We start from the raw sequence: 23,467 nt of genomic DNA on the forward strand, positions 1-23,467 counted from the left end.
ATCTCTGGCTCAGGATAAGAAGGAAGGAGAGTCCTCTATGTTCACAGGCAGTCCTGCCATGTAGGATACTTGGCCAAAAGGAACATGCAGAAAAGGAGCATCTATACAACAGCTGGAAAAATAAACAGTAGACAGCCTACATACACACAAACCTAAAACTGGTTAAAATGAGCACACCCGTGGCTTGAATGTCCTCAAGTTCAGGAACTCTAAAGCACCCTATTTTTCCCCCAAATTAATCCCTATCTATAGCTCCTGTGTCCTGATACATTATTTTACAGACAGCTGGGTTTGAAGTATTCTGTGCCGTGTCTACAAGACATCAATGTCTTGCCAGTTTAGGGTAACTTCAAACAGGAGTTAACACAGAACTAACACAGAACTAATGCTTGATAGAACTAACACAATTCTATCCTCAAGACCCTTCTTCAAACCTCATTTTTGTCCAGGGTGTTACCTGCAACCTCCTTTATTTTGTCCTCTTTCCCTTTCACTGATATTTCTTCCTTTTGATCCTATCTCAAAGTTACAGAAAAGCCATATTTGTTTCCCATATATCCTAACCTTTTCCTCCTGTTCCCAGAGAAATTTTTTTAAAACCTGGTTCACTTTCTTTAATTTATCTATTGGGTTCCCCAAGCAACCCAAGTCACTATAGAAGGGTTAAAAAAAAATCAAAGATTCTCTATAGCCAGAGTAGTAGTAGCTTTTGCAATGCAAATGTGTCTGTTTGGGAAACATTTTATTGAGTTCCTAAAATCTCTTTACCATTTTTTAAAGAAATGTGTATGTATAGGGAAATAACAGATTGGTAAAGAACACAGAAATTCTGATTCCGAATACTAATATAACTACCCATGGAGACAACTACCTGATTTACATACTTGGTTACACAGTGTAGAATGAAGGGTTGTGGGACTTGGAATGAGGGGCACTTGATGATGGCTAGGGGGCCAGATGCCTTAATTCAGACTTTAAATCAAACATCAGAAAAGGACACCCAGGACTTGATGTTTTCATTTCAGTCATGACCAGAGTAATTCAGTTCATTCTTGGTTTGAGGCCAGGCTAGTTCAAACTAGCTTGGGAAAACACTGCCCAAATTATTTGGTCCACACAGAGCAGAAAATAATAGGTCTAGTTTGAGTTCCATGGAAAATAATGAGTTTAATTCTGGTACAATTCTCTGTGAAAGTTTAATGCCAATTAAAGTTACTTGAATGTTCAGAATGGTGCATGTATCTCCCCTTCACCTTATGCAAACACTGGCTCTGGCCAGGAGGGTCACATAAAATGGGCTGGTGTGGTTGAGCCCTATAGATGGTGCTCAGAATAAAGCCTTAGGGTTACTCTCAGTCAATTTATATGTGGTTTAAGTTTCTAGAAATTGGTTAGAATAGTAAAAATTAAAGCTCCTGACTTATCTATTCCCTACAGCAAAATTTCTTCACACAGGTGCCTCACATGACATTGAAAAAAACATCTCCAATTCCACACTAAGAAAATGGAAAAGGCACTTCCTTTCAATGTCACTTTAGTACCCTAAAGTGACAGGATGAATAAAATCCACTTTTATAAAATTAGCTAAAATAAAACCAGGCAGCAGCACAGAAGCAACTTTTTCTCCAGTGAAACCCATAGCTCTCCTCAGAAAACTGTTAGGTCATTGTATTTGGTCAGCCAAAAAGTCCGTTTAGTTTTTTCTGTAAAATAAGAGACAATGTTTTTTGTTTTTACCAATAACTTTATTTATTTGGATATTTTGAGTATGTTGCCTATCTCCCATGTGGTATAATATTGACTGATCTCAATTAATGTCTCTATTTGATTGCTATCAACTTCAACTGTTCTACCAGACAGTGTATCATTGTCCAGCAAGAGATCTCTAGCATGACACTTTGCAAACCAGTTTTGATACATTTGGTCAGTCACAGCACCTTCTCCATACGCCGCACTAGTCTTTTTTGTGTGTGTGTTTCAATTGTATTTTTACCTTTCTTGAAATAATAAAACATAATATGCTAAAAATGTTGCTTATTTTCTTCAATCTTCAATATTAAAATGGCTACACAAAAATTCACCAATTTTGATAAGTTTTTAAATGCACAAAACAATCTAACAAAATTGTTTCAAATAAACTTAAAGACAACGGAGTGCTATTAAGCCATCTTACAGGAAGAAACAAATGCACTTTTTGGCCAACCCAATACACCTCTTTAAGATATTCTAACTTAAAATTTCTTATTTTTTCAGCTAATGCACAAAAGTGACTGCCTATAGGACACACTGGATCTCTTGGGTGCCACTAAACCCTCCTCTTTCCATAAAAAAGTGGCACTATCCTCTTCCTGACATCTGTACTGTATTTCTGCCTTGCCAATATCACTCATACTTCTTGGGACCACCAATGGATCTCAACTTAGCAAGCACCAATGGAAATAAAGCAAGAACTGAGCAACTGATATGATTCAAGAAGAACTTGATCATAAATCAAGCTGACACTTTGTAAAGGTGTGTTTGGTAGGAAAAGAGGGAAATTTGAGTGAGCTCAAGATGCATAAAAATGTAAATAGAAACAGAATGGTCAGGCAGGCTGTCGAAAGCATATATCACTCAAGAGAGAAATGCAGATCAGAGAGACATGGGTTACCTTGTTGTGCCCAGGTTAGCTGGCAGCAAAAAAAAACAAACAAACAAACCTCATAGGGAGTGGTCTGATCCTAGAAAAATGACTTAACCCCAACCCATTCATAATTACTTCAGACAAAGGAGGCATATGATGTTAAGTATATTATGCTACTTGTTAGGAACTAATAATAATTCTAATACTTCGTTAAGAATAACTTCATGCTCAGCAGAAGGATCTTCTCTTTAAAAGGTAAAGTTATTTGGATTTTGAGAAAAGTGTTTAAGATGGACAGAAGGTACTGGAAGCAGTATGTTCTAGAATACATAGCACTAGGCTGAGAATCGTAAAATTTGGAGGTTATCCCTACTTTTTTATTTGATTCTCAGTTTATTGAAAGACTAATAAAGAGGAAGAACATGAGAAGTATTCTTATTCTGGCTTTCCCAACGTGGAAAAAGAGAGAGATAATAGACGGTGAGGTAGGTTTATTTCTTTAGAATATTTTTCTGAGTAATTAAGAAAAATATATCATGTATTTCCAAGACTATCACCAGATTCCCTATGGATCTCCCACAATAATTTCTCTTTTCTCTTATTTCTTTCAGATTCACTTGAAGACACTGGATCTGAGTACCAGTCCTGCCACTTATGAGTTATATGATCTTGGATAAGTGACTTAACCTCTGTGAGCCCGACTCTCATATAATCAGCTAATAAAAGTACCCACATTTACAAATCAGAGCCCCAGAAGGAAGCAGCTGGTATACTCAAAATGAGTAATTGAGGAAAGTTTAATAATGAGACTAACTATAAAGGAGAGAGTAGGGTTAGGGAAACAATAAAGAGCACAACACCTTAGGACTAGCAACAGCAGGGAACCATTGCTATCCCTAGACCAGAAGGGCACAGAGAGAGAGTAATTCCTACAATATGGAAAGAAAAGTTGTAGGAGAAACATGACGGAGAGGATCTGGGATCTTTAGTAAAAGGGAAGCAACCAACACTTGGCCACTTACTATAAAACAAATACCTGTCCTACTCTCCTCCCACTCTCCAATATCTTGATTTGTAGTTGCCACACCCAGCTGGGGGCAGAAAGCAAGAGATCCCACTGATGTGGTCCATACTGGTTGACCTCTTAGGACACAAAACAGAAGAAGGAATGGAGGGGAGCAGATATGAAAAAGCAAATGAAAAATAACTAGTGGAACACCTCATAAATGTGCTAACCCAACCCCTCTAATTGTTCTCCAGTCTACCATCGTTCAAATCAAGCTATATGTGAAATCCTATCTTCCATTTAAGTGTCACCTTAATCCCTCCTGAGATCCACATTCAGACAAATTTCTCATAACACAGTCTGCATATAACCTGTGTGTGTTTATATTAATACACACCTGTTGTTTGTCTTTATTCCTCTGTACATTTATGCAAATGCTATTTTATAGAATCATCAAATTTTAGAAATAGAATGGAGATAACAGATTAAATGAGGGGTGCCAGCTACTCTTTCATTCCACAAATATTTATTGAGCTTGGGTTTTATCATCCATACCAACCCTAAGTGATTGCTAGTGGCTACCTAGAGCACTGCATTGACAGAAGTTGAAAGCCAGACTCCCACGCAGTAGGAAACATGTTTCTCACAGCTGATGAAAGAGGAGAGTGACTACATACACGCCTGAAACTACTTCATCTTGTCAATACAAATACAGAGTAGCTACTTAAATTTGAACTTTAGACAACCAATGTTTATTTTAGTACAAATATGTCCCATGCCATACTTGGGTCATATTTTAAAACCTTACTCATTGTTTATCTGAAATTCAGATTAAAATGGTCACCATGTAGTTTTATTTGCTAAATTTGGCAACCCTGGCCCTGAACCTGAATGAGATTCTTAGCTAACTTTGACACTTGGTACATAAGGTATCTGAGGCCCACAGGCTGCAAGAAACTTTCCAAAGTTACACAGCTTACTAAAACAGAAGCAGGACCACAAGCAAAGTCTTTAACTGTCCCATGCTGTGACTCTTTGCCTTAGATCATAAACTTCATGAGGATTTAGGTAAATTCATAAGCCACACAGAAAATTCCTAAGCCACTTGGCCCTTACCAACCTCTTTTAGATCAATTCAAAATATAATCTGGAAAACGTCGTAATGACACTTCATAATAGTGTTATGTTAGTTTGCAATGTACAGTATATTACACAAATTCCTCAAATGCTTACAGAATTAATAGCACCATGATACCATTCTTATTCAAATTTTAATGGGCATAAGCATCTATATTTATAAACAGGAATTCCAGATCAGGCAGCTATTTGGTTTTCTATCAAGACGGAAAATCAGCAATAATCCAAAAACCTATTACAGCTAAAAAAGTGACTAAAATTGTAAAATGAAAATTTCTACATTTTCAACCACTGAAACTGCTTCTGAAACTGAAATATATTTAAAAGGACAAGCATTTTTGCTGGGGGGGTGTGGTTCTGATATGTGAATAAACCAGTTATCTACAAATTCAGCCGGGTTGAAGAAATGGAAGAACACCAAGGTTACTGCCTATAACCCCTATTCCTCTGAATCATTCCTTCTTGACCCATTTATTTGGCTACTGTGGCCAACAGAAGTCTCTCCAATGCAGAGTCACAGCTCCTAAGGCAAAAGATAGCTTATATGCATGAGTAAAAAAGTACTTACATCACATTGTTCACAAGAATGATATTATGATTTCTCACCACCCAGGGTAGACAGAATGATGATTCCTAGAATCATGCCCACACACTAATCCCTCAAAACTCTGAATTTGTTAAGTTACCTAGCAAAGGAGAATTAAGGTTGTAGAAGGAATTAAGATGGCTAATCAGATGACCTTATGATAGACAGATTATTCTGGAGTATTGGGGTAGACTAAATGTAATCACAAGGGTCCTTAAAAGTGGAAGAGGGAAGCTGAAGAATCCATGCCAAAGTGATATAATGCTAGAGAGACTCCACTAGACACTGCTGGCTTTGAAGATGGAAGGGGACCATAAGTGAAGAAAACCACTCCAGAAACTGGAGAAAAGCAATCAAATAATTCTCCCCTAGAGTTACCAGAAAGGTCTGATGTTAGCGAGGTGAAACACAGTTTTTGATTTCTGATCTCCAAAACTATAAGATAATAAATTTGTGTTGTTTTAAGCCAGTATGTTTATGGTAACTTGCTAGAGCAGCCATAGAGAAGTAATGCAACACCTTTCTAGAATTACAAACAATTATGTATGAATAAATTGATATTTATCAGTATCAAACAAAACATTTGGATAATAATGCCACTCTCAAACATAAGGGTTATAAAAATAATTAAATGTTGATATGAACAATCAAAATATACAAGAATACAACACTGCCATCTGGAACCAGTCCAACTGGAAAAGGAGGTGAGAACACATGGTTAAGAAATGTACAGACTATTGATCAGACCAAATCCTATATTGACAAAGATGGGGTAAAAGAACAAAATGGTACAAAATGGAATGGGGCCTTGCTTAAGAGACTCCAGCTAACCAAAGCTGAAACAGAAGCCATCGAAGATAAGGCTGCATGAGAACTGGGACATAACCAGTAATGAATGAAGAGACACCCTCTGATGATGAATCAAAGGTTGAGATAGATTATGGAAAGATGAAGAGCCTGCATAAAGGAAGAGCCAGCGGTGTCTGTGCATAGGCACTGGGGGGACTTGGCAAATATGTGCTGCAAAGGCATCCAATTGCAGCAGTGATGGCACTTAGTTTATATTGACATTGCACAAGAACTCAACTTCCCAAAGATACACAGCTCTGAAAGGCAAGTCACCTAAATAACAGAGCCTTGATTGCTAGAGGAAACTTCAGTACATTCTATACAGCAGATACATCATAATCTAGTGGCAGCAACAATAAGAATAATGGGATCAAAATTATTCCCACAGCATACCCATGAAAAAATGATTAGGGTGGGGATGTAAATCTCCCAGGGAAGGCCAACACAACAAGAAAGCCTCAAAGTTAGCAAAGATCAGATTTGTTCAGTACAAGAATACCCATGGCAACAACTGATTAAAATTACAAGTAAGTTATTTAGGTAATTAACCCACTTGTACTAATCAACAAGGTGAACAGAAACTGAGTGAATTGACAGGTATATTTTATATACACACACAAACATTCATACAAACAAACATTAAGTAGATATTCAGCACCATCACAAAACTCAAATTAGGAAAATCAAAATTACTTTAGAAAAGCCAACAAACATCAACAAATACTTGCTGAATAACAGAAACGAACAATTCGTCCAATATGAAGAGGCATGGTATTGAGGTATCATAACTTTGAGGAAAAATCCTTACCAGGAACATAAGCTTATAGCATCAGAATTGCAGAAATTTACTGGCTGCAGTAACAAATGGAGAATTACTCTAGATATATTATGCTTACATCTTCACAGAGACCAGTGGAAAGTCATTCTGGAGACCATCATAATCAACTTCATAGGAGGAAAGTTTGAAACTCAGCCCCATAACCTCCTAGCTGCATGATTCTTGGCAAGATATTTGAGCCTATGTTCTCTCTTTTGTAAAATGGAGATAGTATGATAATAATGTATATGCAAGCTCTTTGTAAATGAGGCACGATATAAATCATATTATTATTTCACCATGAGACACAATTATGCTACTAAGAATTTAAAGCTATGTAATTAAAATTAGTTTGAGTATCAAGTGGCATAATATATACATACAAACGACTGAAAATGACTGCAACAAAAACACTTGGCTTGAGTTGTAATAGCAAGCCAGAAAATGTTGGCCATATAAATCAGGTATTTCACAATTTTACAAAACTATTAATGCAACAGAACTCATTAAACATACTTCACCATTTAAAATAACACTGAAATGATAGCAAAATAATTTAATATACTACTCATCTTATAAAAAATGAAGATTGTCAAAGCAAATTAACTTATCATCTTAGAAACTTATGTGACCCAAGAAATGCAAGTTTGAAGTTTTTTTGATGCAAAGAATCTATCAGATTTGATACCTGTTCAGAAGGCTGTGCTTTTAAATGTTTGGGATATATTTAGGATGTTTAACAATATATAATTTATTAATAATACTGCCCTACAGCTATCACTTTATGGCACCTACGCTTAGATGATTTTTTTTTTCAAAAAACCATCGCTACTAACAACAGCAATCTTTATTACAATGGTGACTCCCACTCCTCTCCAGTGTTGAGCTCTTATAGATTCTTCAAATTCCTGGGAAGCATGGTTGAAATGTCCAAATAAACATGTAAAAATCTGGTAGGACACACAGGAGGAAGATTGCATTACAGATCCTAGGGGTCATTTTGTTTGTGAAGAAGCTATTTAAGTGGCAGCCTCAAGTAAGGAGGCTCTTTACAGGTGCAACGGTTGAGATTTCAGTGCTTCAGTCTGACTAAGACACAGGGGACAAGAGGTAGAATTTGGTGAAATTAAACAATGAGCTCATCTGGAATACGTTTCCATACCTATTTGACACTCCCTCACCTTCAATAGGGAACAATAGTGGACAGGGTCAGAGTTGAAAATTTCCTTTCATTACCACACGTCTATGCAGAACTACATAGATGAACATTAGAAATTGTTGGTTGAGTAGTAAAAAATCAAAGCAGTCCATTGGAAGAAATTCTGCCTTCTAGTGCAGCTCTCCAGCTGGCTTATTCTGTGACCCTTGTAGGTCAACTAACATCACCATCACTAACTGCAAATGTATGCATTCATTTATTTAACAAATGTTTATCAAGCAACTATATATGCCAGGCATTGTTCTAAATGCTGGGAATACTGCAGGGAACAAAAGAGACAAAACAAACAAACAAAACAAAAACCTTGCCCTCAGGGAGCCTGCTTTCTGGTGGAGGTAACATGTGACTGGAATGCTGAGCTATGCCTTACCAAACTGTAATTCTTTTAACTAATGTGGGAAGAAAAGAATTGCGTGCAAAGAAATAAGTGAAAAATAATTCCTGACCTTCCTGCCCTCTGTGTACAAATAAAAATCACATTAAAAATGCTATCACCTGTCAATTATATCTTAATATTTTTGGCCTGCCACAACTCAGCACAGCTTTACCTTTCCAACCACATTTATTACTATTTAATTTCCTTATCCTGAAGGTCTAGTTAATAGTAATTACTTTGTATAATCCCTTGAGAATTCCCACCCTCATGCTGTGAGGATTCTTCTCCCCACGCTGGAAATCCTCTACCTCCTCTGCTTTTGTATCACACCCAATGCCAACCATTCTTCAAAGTACAGTCCCAACATCACCTCCTTCTTGGTGCTATACTTAATTCCACGACATCCTTCCTCTGGATCCCCTGTTATCCAGCAATATCACTATTCTACCTGTCAATATAATCACATGAGTATATCTTGCTGCCCTCATTCTAAATCAGGTTATAAAATGTTACTCTTTCATTCCTAATAAATGTATATTTATTTCACTTACAAATTATGTAGATACACACATATATAGTCTAATGTACAGATATTATTTACATAATAGAACACAAAACAGTAGATATTTTTCAAGGGTGAGATAAAATAAATAGAAGCCCTAATGTTCTTCTGATACCCTCAGTAGACTGCACTCCTGAGATGGGCTCATTCTGCTTTGGAGACAACCATCCTTGAAGTTAGAACATATGCATGATCCATATTTTGACTCTTCCCTCAACACAGCTGCTGACTGTAACACAATGTCATATATATTACCATAAGGGATGATAACCGGTTATTGGATGGATGCACGCATCATTTTCTCCCCTTGCAAGGCAGGACACTAAGGTAGAAGAAAAAAGACTGGAAATCAGGAGCCTGGTTCAAACCCTAGCTAACTATATGTCCTTGAGCAAGCCACTTGATATTTCTGAGCCTTGATTTTTCTCATTGTGTAAAATACAAGAAAATAATGTGGCCTCTGAAAGCTCCTTGGAACTCAAATGTTTAGGATGCTAAGGTATGGGGGTGATAAGGCATGATGGGAAGACTGAAGAGAGAGTCAATTCATAAAGTCTTCAGAAGAAAGGTGAGGAGCAAATTCAAGCCTTTTGATGATCATTACTAAGGTAGCTATATCTCACTTAGTCTACATGAATTGGGCAGAGGCAGCATTTATCTCAAAACATTATAGAGGGTGCTAGAGGATCTTTCCCCAATGAAGGCACCTGAGGACAGTGCCCTAACAGCTGGCATCATGTCCCCCCTTGGCCCAGCTTCCATAGATAGCTGGTCACATAAACGGAGAATCCAGATGAGCAGGGTGTAGGCAAATGAGGTCACACTGCACAAAATGTCAGACTGGGGCCTATTTAAAGCAATTGTCAGGAGGGAATTTTCCTCATTTGCCTTGCTCCGGCATGTCTGGAGAAACATTGTGTGGAGCTTTTACCTTTTTCTGAGGCCTCACGCATGGGACATAGCCAAAGGCAGATTTCTGGACCCATCAGACCAATCATTTTACAGGACATTGTGAGTCCCTGGTCTGATGTTCCTTGTATTTCCATTACTATCTCATTCGATCAGCTTCTGAGTGCAGTGACAAGACTTGGCTTCCTTCCCTCGAGAGCTCTGCCTTCTGTCCAGTTCTTATGTCCTAAAAGAATTTTTTTTATAAATAATGGCTACAATACTTTTTTTTCTTAGCTTTAGGCTACCGCTCCTGGTCCTGCCATCTGAGAAGGTGGTGACTAATCCCTTTCTCTCATTTATATGGTTACCTTGAAGGTAGTTATAGACTGCAATCACTCCCCTCATAGAAGCCTTTCTTTTGGGAGCACATAACTTACTTCTTCAGTCAGACCACTCAAGTTTACTCTCCCAACGTTTCTATCATTTTTGTGGCCTTTCTTTATTTTCTCTACATTTATTTCCTCTTAAATTGTGGAGATGTGTACCACAGCTAACTTTCCAGATGCGGTTCACATCTTTTCAGGCGAGGCAGACCAATAGCATTCCCCACCTGGACCTCCTTGCCATAGACCATTTATTTGATAATAGAACCAGCATCTCCATGCAAATCCCTATTTAGTGGTCATCAGACATTTACTTTAGGTATTTTTCAGACCCACAAGCTCTGCAGTTAGTGAGTCACATTCTCATTTGGATCTGGGCTGTTTGCATCCCTGTCTGAGTATAGAACTTTGTATTTATTACAAGTGCATCTCATCCTTTGCTGGCAGCTTCTAGTCAGTGTTGGTCACCTGGCCTTTTGACTCTAATTTCCATAGTGTGTGTATGTTTCTAAGCTATTCAGTCTGGCTTGCCTTAAAAAATTATTGCTAAATATCAGTCACTGTTATGAGACAGTTCTGGTTTTGGAGGATCTCAAAGCATCGTGAACAACCTGAGTCTTTTTACACCCTGGCACTATCTGTAGAGCTCTCAGAGGATTTTTTCCCCTAAAATCAGAAGCACCTGGTTTTGGTGTTAGTTATGGCATCTGCCCCCTAGATTCTGAGTCCCTTGATCAATGGGGTAATCGTCAGGCACATGTGGCTATTTAATTACATTAATCATATAAATTAATTGAAGTGAAACTTCCTATAATCAAATAACATTTAAAATTCAGTTCCTGAGTTTTAACAGCTAAATTTTAAGTGTTCAGTCTAGAGAATCTAGTGGCTGCCATATTGGACAGCTCAAACATGAAACATTTCCATCATCCCAGAAAGTTCTAGATGACAGTACTGCTCCAGACAGTTGGGTTCCACTGCTTCTCCTCCTTTATGTTGGGCAGACATCATCACCAGGCAGTAATTTTTTCTCTTCCTTGTGCTATATTTTCATTGCTTACTAAACTCTTTCTGTGGCAATTAATGTGGAGAACAACTGGTCCCTACCTTCACTCATCCAACAAACACTCACTGAGCACTAACCATACGCCAGGCCTTCCTCCGGGATCTGGGGATAAACAGCCAATGAGGCTAAGTCCCTGTCCCTATATAGCTTGCATTCTAGTGAATGAGACAAACAACACTCAAGGGTATGTATAATAATGTGTCAGTGGGAAGCTCTAAACCAGGGGAAAGGATGGAGTGTGCAGATGGAGGGCCATCAGGGAAAGCCTCTCTTGGAAGTACTTGAACAGAGCCGTGTAATGTGTTCGAGGATGAATATAAGCTTGCCATGTTTGAGAAAGGTAAAGAAGGTTAATGTGGCTATGGAGAAATAAAAAAGAGGGAGCATGACAGAAGAGGCAAAGGCACGTATCATGGGACCTGAAACTAATACAATATGTGGACCCACATTAAGACAAATAAAAACAAAATTGCTGATGGATCCTTTCAAATCTCAGAAAAGATCTGTGCAAATGAAGGGCCATGAAACTTAAAATTTCACTTGCTTTTGACTAAAGCTACTTTCACTGAAAGATGTCAAAGATAGGTGGAGACCAGATCTTGTAGAGTGTTGAGACCATAGTAAGAATGGGAAGTCACAGGTAAGGGTTTTGAGTGGAGAAGGGCTGGACTCTAATTTACACTGCAAAAATTTTTTGATTTATGCTTTCTCTGGCTTCCGAGTAAGAAACTGACGAGGGAAACAAGGGCAAGGGTGAAAGGAGAGAGCTCAATCAAGTAGGAAACAAGAAATGACTGTCTTTACACCAAGGTCATGGGTGGTGTAAACTGGAAGTGATAAGCAGTGGATGGGAAGGCATTTTGAAAGCAGAACATGCAGAACTGCTGGTGACTTCAATGTGGTAGGTGAGAGGATCCTGTATTTGCAACTGGAGGAACTGAAGGGGTAATGGTGACATTTACCAGGATGGTTAAGCACTAAATTTGAGGGATAAAATCAGGAGTTCAATTTGCCCACATTTAGTTTAAACTGCTTCTTAGACATTTGAGCAGAAGTGTTAAATAAGCATTTTGGATATAGACTTTGAGAACTGAGAGGAAAGAAGGGTCATAACATATAAATCTGAGCACTATCTGCACAGATTGTATTTAAAGCTATGTCAGTGGTTGAAAAACACCCAGGGAGCAAGGGTAGACAGAGAAGAGGGTTTAGAGCTAACTTCTAGAGGACTCCAACATTCCATGGTTGAAAAGATACCAAGCTTCAATTATTCTCACTTTAATTCTTTATACTTGACCTCATGGGCCAAAAACTCCCCCAAATTTAATTTTGTAATGAGTAAGAGTGGATTCTGTGTCTATCTTATTCACTATAGAATCCCCATGGCCTCCCATGGTGCTGGAATGAACACATTAAGTATTTAGTGAACTTTGAGTTCATCTGTTTCATGGACTCCATGGTGCCCTCATGGTCCATGCTGGCTTTACAACAGTCACACCCATGAGCCACCACCAGTCCTGAATTTGGTGACTCAGACATTTTTCTAACAAACACCCAGATGTTTTGTTCTTCCTAAGTGTAAACATCTGGCTCACCCCATATCAAATCTTCTTTAAATCATTGTATGCATTGATTTACCATAGACACTGGTTCTAAGTTTAAAAAGATGTTGTTCTACCCATGCCCTCCAAAGAAGGTGCCATTTGTGAAGGGAACAGACATGTCCTGTTGAGTTCCACAGCCGGAGGTATCAATTGCTTGAGGAGCACTGAGGAGAACTCACTGAGACACAGATGGTCACTGAGAACAACCTTAGTTTATCAGGGCTATACAACAATACTTTATTTTTAGTGGGAATGGTTTTTCGATTCTGTAGCATTTGGAACTCTAAGTAAGCAGCAGGATATGTGAATGGATACATTTGCTCCAGGACATAGTTTTCTTGATTTCTCTCAATACCTGAACCCTATGTAAATTGTTCCTGATCATGTGCAATACAGAAGCATGTCCTGTAGGCTCAGCACCCCCCAAATTTATCTCACATCCATTTACTTCTCTCCACCTTCACTGTCAATACGCTGATCTAAGTTCAGATAGTGGCTCAACTGGCATTCTCCAGCAGTCTCTGTATGGCCCCTGCTTCTATGCTTGCCTCCCTCCCCATTTCTATCCTTTGAGTGTAGACACAGTCTGGGGACAAACAAGATTTAAAACATAAGATTTCCAAAGTTCCTTTTAAAGGCACTTCTATGGGAAAGGGCAGTTGAATATATCCTTCTCAAGTTTAGCACAGTCCCTTAAGTTAAGCACCTTCAACCCTGCTTTGCCTGCAAAGAGTTTTTTAAGGATGCTCCACTGAGGCATCTGCTTTTCCTTCTTCCTATTAAAAATGGCTCCTGGATGCTTTTATTCTTAGTAATGCCATTCTGTTGTAGCACCAATATAGTTGTATAAGCGCATCGTTTCATGCTCTATTCACCTTCTGAATCTTTTAACCCGACCTCTCTCAGCTGAGAAAAGAAATACTGTGGGTTTAAATCTATCTGCTATCAGCTGCAGCAGGGTAATTCTTACCCCAGGGCCCCAAACCCTCATTTCAGAGGACTAATCCGAACCTCTTTTGGAGGCAATGCTATTTCCTTCACTACCTGGTTTGGCTGTGTGCTGAGCCCCAGCTATATTTAGGCAGTGGAGGGGAAAAATAGGGATATTAACCTCTAACACTGATGAAAATAATAGCCACAATAAAATCGGGATGAAAAATACAGGGGTAGTAATTATTTTCCTCTACCTTACCCCAGAGGAAACAGTTTTCAGATAGAGCCTAAGGAATTTGTAAAAGGTCCCTCCATTTGGGGTTTTATAGGGCAGGTGGAGGGACTATCTGGAGACACGGGGAGTTGTCAGAGCCTCAGACAATGGGGCGTTAAGTGATGGGGCATCCAGCAGAATCCCATTCCTCTCCCTCAATTCTTCAGAGGTTGAAAATCTGAGGATGCAGGCTCTTGGAACCACTTCCCTCCTCTGTTCTATCTGGCAGCATCCTAGTGTGGAAAATATACTAGACTATATTTCAAATAACCTAAACCAACTGGCAAAAAGTACTAAATTCTTGCTTTTGTGTCTGGCTCTTAAATTCCTGCAGACCTGACTTAACAGACAAGAGAGGGTCATAAAACTGAACCTGTGAAACAAAAATAGACCTTTCGGGACTTCTCATACACACACAGCAGGGATGCCAAAATCGCTTTCATTTTTTCACATTTCCAGTCGTGTTGCGCTTCCTCCACATGCTCATGTGTCTGTGCAGGAATGGGGGGGCAGGTGTTTTTCTAGGCGCGGTGTGTCTATCACTGAAGTGTGCAGGACTGCAAGGGCTTAAACTCGGAGGGTCCCATCTTTATGTAAAACAACTACACCTTGATACAACCTCTCCATTTCCGTAATTAATTTCAGGCACCTAAGACAGCATGACTTGGTTCTGTGTGCTACTCTAACTGCTGTGGTTTAAAAAGGCTTTATGCTTTGAGGTTTCCTCATTCAGAAATCAAATAATTTAAACCTAAAAAAAAATACACAAGTGCCTTCTGGCTACCGATGACAGGGAGTAGCAATAATAAAAAATAATAATAGTAAAAATATGCAACCACGTTAATGCCAGGGACCTGGGGATGGGAGGCAATAGACAGAAATGAAATTAGAGGGGAAATCATGATATTGCTGAAGTGCTGGAGTGCTGCTCTCACACTAAGACCAGGGGGATTGGGATAAGGTAAAGTTAATTGCATTTCCAGATGACAAACCTCTCACCTCTGAACTGAATGGCTCTTTATAAAAGCTATCAGTAATAAACTGTAAATCTCAGCCATGATTGCAAATAAAGGTCATCCCTTTCATGCTGCCACTTTCCTGGGCCTTATTACATTCCCGCCTGAACCGTTTTCACTTCTTAAGGTGTGCCGGCTGTCCATATAAGCAATCAGCACGGCTTGCTTTCTTTATTTTCTAAAGCATGACATTATCAGATTTACATCCTTGTACCTTGTGCAACTGAAGTGGGCCAATCCCCTACTGCTGGGAGGGAAGGCAGCACCCAGGGGTAGGATTACTCTTTATCTTCTCCTATGAATGTAAAGGAGGTCCTGCTATACGCCCCCACCCCACCCCTTTCACAACCTGCATCGCCAGGCTTTGTAAGAAGCCACAACATATCCCACCTAACACATTGGCCTTAATTGCTGTAGCCCTGCCCCAATTCTCTTTCTCCATGTACATGGCTAGGATCCCTGTTCCCCACTACTCCCTGCATCAACAAGCCTCCTTTAGAAAGCTGAGCTAAATTTAATTTAATGCAATTTTTAACAATATTCATTAACTTCCGCTCTGTCAATGACATTGTCCCCAAATCCTTCTTTTTACCAGTACACCTCTCCAATTCTGTCAACAGTAGTGATGGTGAATATTTAGGGAGCACTTGCTATATGCCAATCTACAGTGCTAACCATGTAGCAATAATTCTCACCTAATTCTCACAACTGCCATACCTAAGTGCAAGTTCATCTCCATTTTGCAGATAAGGAAGCTGAGGCTCAGGGAAGTTACAGTCTCAGGTTTCCTACCAGTGCAAGTGGCAGGGACAGGATTTTATTTTTCTTTAGCTAAAGGAACCCAAAAGCATCGTGGAAAAGACTAAGAAAGATTACACAGTATGAAACAGCAGAAGCAATTGTTGGATGCAAAACTGACTTCAAGAGCTCACTCCCAAGAGACAGAGCAAACACTGCAAGTGACCCATGCTAGGAAGGGAAATAGACACACCCAATAATCCTACACAACAACTCTTGGTCTAAGAGATAATGCACTAATCACTACACTTAGTGTTGATGAGAGTGCAGAAAAAAGAAAAAGGGGGAAAAAAGTATTGGCCTTCAACCCCAAATGCAAGTTTCAGTTCTGAGTCTATTCAGACACCATTTTATCCATTTGCCTAATTATTCATTCAATCACCACGTGACAGGCAAGATAATCACTATGAGACTTGTTTCTCTGTTAATTACCTTCCCTTGTCACAAACATTTTTGTGTTAAACAAACAGGGAATATATTTTGCAAAATATTTAGTATTCTTCAAATGCATATTTAAATCACAACAACCCCCTAAATGGTAGTAGTAATGTATATTCCCCTGTTTTAAGCTGGGTTGCAACTATTTTAAAAAATCAGACAGGGGAAATCTTAATATGTGAGAAAAACCACTATATATTTGCTTACTATATATTCAGAGCTACAATCATGTCCCATGTGTGTGCCTCTGCACTATACTAACTGCCAAACAATTTATAAAAACCTAAAACACCTTGTTCTTGCCTTCCAAGAGCTTACAATTTCTTTTAATTGATGAAAATAACATGGCAAAATGGCAATGTGGGATTTAATCAATGGTTTGGAATAATACTAAGAAACCATATCAACACAAAAAATAACAACCAACAATTTTTACATGAGCTCAAGCAAAGTCAAGATCACTTCTTACTAAGGAGTTCATGGCAAGGAGATTCTCTAGATGTTTGAATAAGGTATAAAATCTTGATTAATGAAAGAAGAACATTCTCATATCAATTAATTAAACTGCATTGTGGATGATAAGGAAATCTCTGAAAGGAAGAATTACTCTCCTTCTGCAGAATATTAATCATGAAGTTTCTAAATGGAAAATTCACAGCTGAGTGGAAAGTGAACAAAGCTACTAGCAAATTCTGAGAAGATATGCTAGAACTAGGTGTTCTCTCTGGTCGCCACAGGAATCATGTTCTCTGGAATAAGCCCTGAGTGTCCTCGGCTCTTCCCCGGGGGGCGTCCAGCTGGAAACCCCAGGAGACGACCACGCAAAGTAAGATGCAGTAACTTGTGCCCCACATTTTGAAGACAGAAACTGACATATGACTAAAGCATTTGTAAGTCTCCCAACATTTGCAAAAGTTTATCTTGGGAATTCTGGGGGTCACTTTTTTATTGACAGAGCTCCAATTCACACATTCAAAGACTTCCTGAGTAAAATCGGTGAGTTCAATAATTCCATATTGAAGTGACATACAATATGGTTACAGTGACCGTCCAGAGCTAATTTTTAAGTCACTGATGTGTCATTTGAAAAGAAGGCAACAATGAAGGAGGAGATGAAGGAGGAGGAGTGGGAGGAGCAGCAGCAAGCAGAAGGCAGTAGCATTTCATTCTGGAATTTGAGAAGAAAATCCAAAGAATGAGGTTGGCTTTACCAGGGCCTAAAATCCTACACAATGTTCATTTATTCATTCTCTCATTTGCTCTATCATGTCTACTATGTGGAGGGTGAAACATTTAGGTCCTACAAAGATAGGTAAGACCCTAATCTATGAGGATCTTAAACCAAATGGTTCCATAAATGAAAAATTCAGGCATAGAAGCACAAGTCAATAGTGACAGCAGAACTGAAGCTACAGTTCTTACTGCACAGCAGCAAAGATCACCTCCTAGGAGCCTGCAAGGTTCGTTTCTGTTGAATTCTGATATTGACTCATCTTTGTTAATTTCTCTCAACTGTGAAGAACTTCATATTTTTAAAAGTGGTTATATAAGTAGACTGCCTCTCATGAAAATGAAACATAACCACTAAGTGTTACTGCTATTCAAAGGCTGCATTTTTACACACCTATTTGCTATTTACAAGGAAGTCCCCGGGTACACATGAAAGGTAATATCAGTTACTCAGTAACAATAATGAAGAAGACTTGTGTGTGAAAACAACAGCTTTCTTCCATATTAAAAGTTTCATCAGTTATTATGACGAACAAAACAGAAAGAGACAATTTGCTTGGAGATTAATATAACTTGTGGCTTTGGAGGGGGCAGAGATGTTAAAACTAGCTATTTTATTTAGCATTTCCTGCCTCATTACCTAAGCAAGAGAGTGCCATATCTGAACAAATCCAGAATCACTAAGCTTCTTCTTTTTTTTTTAATGTGATCCATGTTTCTCAAACTTTAGCATTCATCAGAATTTTGCTGAAGAGCTTCTGAAAGCCCTATCTCCAAATATTACAAATGAACAGCTCTAGGGTAGGGCCTGAGAATTTTCATTTTTAACAAGTTCCCAAGTAATGTTGAGGCTGCTGGTCTTGCAATCACACTTTAAGAACCACTGTTATGGATGAGGGTTTGGCCATCCATATATAGCCTACTGCGCATTTTGTAAACAAAATTTTATTTGAACACAGCCATACCCATTAACTACATATTATCTCTGGTTGTCTCAAACTACAATGGCAGAGCTGAATGGTTGCCACAGACATCTTGAGACCCACAAATTTTAAAGTATTTATTATATGGCCCTTTACAGAAAAAGTTTGCTGACTTTGGGTATTGATTACAAGCAGAGTCACAGAAACTCAGAGCTGGAAGGCACTGTCTCTAACAGTGTTAGTAAGTGAAGAAACCTGCCCATGAAGTTGAGAAAAACTCAGACTGGCACCCGGCAGGACTGGCCAGTGCAGGGTCTAAGCTTCAGATGCTCAGCCAGCAGTTGGCTTCGTGGAAAAGCAACTGACATGCTACTCCCATCTCCATGTGACAAACCTGAATCTTGACACTTACAGAGAGGCAAAGCCTGAGCCTGTCTTTGGTTGAATAGGTAAACCCACACATTGATTGAGCCTCTCTTTGGCTAAATAGGTGAACCCACACAATCTGCATTGTAAATTAGGAATAAACCTTTGTCATCTCATGCCCTTATACAGTAGATACTTACCTATGGGGCAGTGATTCTAACTTGTCTTGAATCACAGACCCGTTTGAGAATCTGCTAAATCTTATGGACCTTCTATACCAAGAACATAAGTAATTCTTGTAAATTTTTGCATTCAGTATTAAGGGGCTCAATTATTCCCTGAAGCCCACTCATAAAGTAACAATTTAAGTGTTCTAATTCATGATATGATTAGAGGGAAACATTTAAAAACCTGCTTCTCTTCTTCTGGTGGCAGATATTCATCATTTGATACTGTGAATATCTTTGAGTGGAGTGTAGCAAAGCGTCAGCTGCTCCCTGAACATCTGTGTCTCCCCCAGATCCCCCAGCTTCCTCACAGTTAGACAAGGCTGAATGGCTAGGTCTAGGGATAAGTCTCTGAGCAGGAATGACATGTACTGCTACTAGGGAGGACCACGAAAACCTGGCATATGACCTTCTGGTTCCCTCCTTCTCAGCAGTAAAGGAGACTCCAGGTTTCAGGTGGTTGCATGAGATGAACCCAAAAGTGTGGGTCCCTGAATTATTGTGGAGGAGACCCCATCTGCCCCTGAGCTGAGCTAAATATGCTGAATCCGCATTGTAAATTAGGAATAAACCTTTGTCATCTTATGCCCTTATAAATTGGGAGTTAATTTGTTACCACAGCATACCCTAAGGGGGTAAAAACATTAGAATACATGAATATATGGGACTATCTTCTTTCTCAACTTTAGATGCTGGGGCAACATGAAAATGCTCATTGCCAGAGACAGAGGCAGTGAAATGGAGGCCATGATATGTAGCCCAGCTCCTTCTGTCTGTCTAAGGTGCTCACTCCTTCAGCTGCCAGGAGAATTGGCTGTTGACTCACAGCTGCTTCCCTTGCTGAAGACAGCCACCATGGGCATGACTGGCATGCTGTGATTGTTAATGTGGGGGTATAAACGCCCAACCCCCTTCCCCCAATTCTAACAACTCTCCATGGCCAATTTAGTCTCCTACAAGACCAGCAGCAGCCCTGGTGGCAATCAGAGATTCAACTCCCTCCTCTGCCCAATCCTGCCACATTCCTAAGGCCCTTAGCAGTGTTGTTGCCAAGCGCACACAAATCTCTACCTTTGACTCTGTTTCTGGGTAGCTCAACCTAAGACTAGCACTTGGGAAAGGAAAAGTGGAGGTCGAGCGGGGGCCACAGTCAAAATTCTTTGTTGTTTCATTAACCCGGAAGAAACCTGGTGGGAAAGAAGTTTGTTGCCCACAATATCTGGGGCACTTTTATATTTTATTCTAGGAGACTGAAGAATTATTCATTCAGATTCATAAACTTTCTGTCAATTGTTAGTTAACTGTATGTCAGTCAATTGTGTTTATTTCAAGTAATAATAATAGCTAACGCTTGCTATGTGCCAGTTTTAGTTGTAAGGACTTTACATGTATTAACTTGTTTAAACTTTGCAACAATCCAATAAAGTAGTTACTCCCATTACTCCCATTCTCCAGATGAGGGAACTAAATAAAGTCAGATGATCTGCCTTGGTCACACAGCTAGTGAAGAGTAAAGCTATGCGTAGGGCTGCCCTAGACACCACTTTGCACCTTATTCTTCACTCCACCTATTCAGCTGGCACCATCCCCACTAGCCTAATGCTGTTCCTAAGAACAGTAACCCAAGAAAAGGGTGCTTTCAGGTGGAAAGACTGCCGTGAACAAAGAATAACTAAAAATACAGTGACGGGGGCAATCACAGTAAGAAGATGCTTGGCTGTCTTGGAGAGATGGCTTGTAGAGCAAAGGAGACAGTCAAGCATGTGGGCTCTGGAATCAGAGAGAACTGTGTGACTTGAACAAATTACCAAACCACTCTGAGCTTCAATTCCCTCATCTATAAAATGGGAATGAAAGAAACAACACTTTAGGATTATCAAAAGGATTGAAGGAGAAAATTCATGTCAAGCCCTTAACCAAGTGTCTGTCACCCTAGAAAGTTATACCAGTATGTATAATCACGTCTTTTTTGTAATCATGACCAAAAAGAGAGATTCTAATATTCAGAATAGTTTTTAACAAAATAATACACATACATAGTTTGAAAAAGCCACGTAATTCTGTAAGGCCTCTACTGAAGAATAGTAGCTCCCTGCTTCACACTCTTCCCACCCTGGATTCCTGCTCCCAGGGTGGGGAGAGTGGCTTCAGGAGAAGCCACTTCAATTCTTTTTAGTTATTTCTTCTGCTATTTGCCTCCACGTTTCTAACTAATCTGCTTTTCTTTGTGTTTCTTGATTTTGTTTTTTAAATATCATCTATTGATTTCACACTACAGAAAATGAGGAATCAGATCTCTTACAAACCTAAGCACGTGGGTACGCATATACACCATTCGTTTGATATAATTAGACAACAAGTTTTAAAAACAACACTTGCTTTCTATAATGTAATTGTACTGCTATTACACAAACATTATTCATACATAAGCCCTGTAGCTTATTATAATTATAATTCTTTTCTCACATAACTTTTTGTTTTTCTAAGAGTTAATAATGTCCTTGTTTGTTTTAGTTTTTATGTCTACTTGGTTTTCTATAAATCTACCGTTAATTTATCCCCATATCTTCAACCATCTTTATGAATTTCTTATAAATATGTTTTGAATACATCATGTTATCTACCCTATTCATTTTCTTTTTCCTCAGAGATGTCCTGGAGCCCTATGTCTTATTGCTCCAAACTAGACTGGTTTCTACTTTAAGCCTCTACCCAGCAGTTATCCTGAAGTGTCTCTTCCCCATCATCCTGAGAATTCCATTTGCCTCCTTCTCGTGTTAAATAAATTACTTCCTGGACCTTCATGTCCTCTTTTTTAGATTATTCCATCCACATCAGCAAAACACATCCTTCAATAACTTTCTGAGAAAGGGAACAGGGGAGATAAATTCTATGCTCATGCTTAAGCTACAATTTGACCGGTCATTAAGTTCTCACTGTAATTGTAATTTTTGGTCAACATTTATTGTTTTCTAGTTTCCAAAGAGTCTAGCAAGAAAGCTGACAGTAATTGGGACTGTTTTTCTCTCTGAAATTTTTTAATCCCTATTTATATGGAATTTCTGCCATACTTATTTGTTGCCTATATACGTGAGGGCCATTTCGCATTTCAACTATCTTTTAAAATAGCATCCTACTCTTACTGCATTGTTGTGGTATCTTCCCTTGTCTCTTTGAGTATCTTAATTTTGTTTTTATATTTTCTCTGCTTTTTGCACTGTTTCATTTCCTCTGAGTTTCTTTTTCTCTTTGTTTCTGTCATCAAGATAAAGGTTTCCTTAATTGTCTGGGGAAAATTGTTCATTCATATTTAAAAATGAGACACTTTTTAAAAACCTGTTGGACAAACAAGCAAGCAAAATATGATCAGAGACATTGAAATAAAGAACAAACTGACAGTAACCACAGTGGAGGGGGGAGGGAGATAATGGGGGACAGAAGGGAAAGGATCATAAAGGAACATGTATAAAGGACTCAGGGACAAAGCCAAAGGGGGGAAGGATGGAGGGTGGGAGAGTGGGAGTTAGTGGTGGATGGGGCAGGGTTAAGTGGTGGTGGGAAAACGAAGACACCTGTATTCAAACAATAAATTGTTTTCAAAAAAGCTGATGGAAGTTCTGTGTGGAGTTGGTAGTTTTTGTATTCAGGAGGGGATCTGCTTGTTCCTTTGGGATCCCAGCTGACAATATCTGCAGATCATTCCCCTTGGAATGGCCAACTGCCTCAGAAAGTAACCCTCCAGTCTCCAGCCTGAAGATGATAATCCAGGTCAACAATGTTCTCCAACCAAGGGTCGGACCAGGACACAGGACAAGGAGGTCTCCCCATTCAGTATGCAGACTTCGTTTAACCCTCATTTGCATAGAATAATGTCCCTCACTCAGCTGTGCCTGATTGCCCAAGTCAGAACCTGTTCTGCCTCTGATGGTCTTCACTTAAGGAGTGGAGTCCAGGGGACTCCTTACATAACTCTTTTATGCAACTTCCAACCAGTTCTGTTCCCAGCCCTACCCATTTCCACACCTGCAGAGATAGCCAGCGCCTCCAAGAGCAGAATCTTCCATATTCTGGTGCCTCCAACTGGCTCAATTCTTGACTTTGCCTTTGTGGGCATATAGTTTCATTTTTCTGTCATCCACTAAA

Source organism: Artibeus jamaicensis, unplaced genomic scaffold, assembly GCF_021234435.1.
Source record: "Artibeus jamaicensis isolate MK-2021 breed Jamaican fruit bat unplaced genomic scaffold, CSHL_Jam_final contig_464, whole genome shotgun sequence".
NCBI classification, from domain to species: Eukaryota; Metazoa; Chordata; class Mammalia; order Chiroptera; family Phyllostomidae; genus Artibeus; species Artibeus jamaicensis.